Consider the following 694-nt stretch of genomic DNA (forward strand, 5'->3'; position numbering starts at 1 on the left):
GAAAGAATAAATCTAGAAATGAAGAAAAACGACAGTTTATAAAAACAAATAAACGTTGTTCATGAGAAAAAAGAAAAGGGGAAAAAATAGGGTAAATGGAAAGGACAAAGGTGTTTCTTCAATTGCCTCTTCCTTAAGATACATTACACTACTTGTCCGCCCCCCCCCCCTTGGTCCCCTTCTCCCCCTTCCATATCCTTCCCACCCCATCCCGCCAAAGCCTCCCCCACCCCGCCCCAACCTCCGCCCGCACAACATTCATTATCGCAATTCCTTTATTGGCCTTATATCATTACCATACAGTGGGATAGACACGCACGGAGGGAAGCTCAAGGGGCGTGTCATAAATTCCCGCTAATGACAGAACCTTAACTCACGGCGGCTTCCCTCCTTCCCTCCGTCCCTCCTTGCTTCTCCACGGCCCGCGCGGTTCCCTCTCTCCGTCTCTCCTCTCCTCTCCCTTCTTCTCCGTTTTCCTTCTACCCCTTCCGTTTCTCTTCTCTCCCTTCCGCCCTTCAATGCGTCTCATTTTTTTTCATCTCCTCTTCTTCTTTCTTCCCATTTCCTTTCTCATTCTCTCTGCTTCTCCTCCCGCCTCTCTCCTCCGCGCCCAGGCTTTGGTGTTGCTTTGCACGTCATTGCACCAAAAAAAATTTCCTTTTTCCTTTTCACACTGACGCTCACATTCGCGCGT

General features: G+C 49.1%; 1 protein-coding gene across 1 annotated transcript in view; it reads left to right on the forward strand.

Moving 5' to 3' along the window:
• The window catches only part of LOC119592950 (muscle calcium channel subunit alpha-1-like), a gene marked incomplete at its 5' end in the record, with an annotated part of 130,968 nt that overhangs the window by 8,993 nt on the left and 121,281 nt on the right, over positions 1-694 (forward strand).

This window comes from Penaeus monodon, chromosome 31, assembly GCF_015228065.2.
Source record: "Penaeus monodon isolate SGIC_2016 chromosome 31, NSTDA_Pmon_1, whole genome shotgun sequence".
Lineage (NCBI taxonomy): Eukaryota > Metazoa > Arthropoda > Malacostraca > Decapoda > Penaeidae > Penaeus > Penaeus monodon.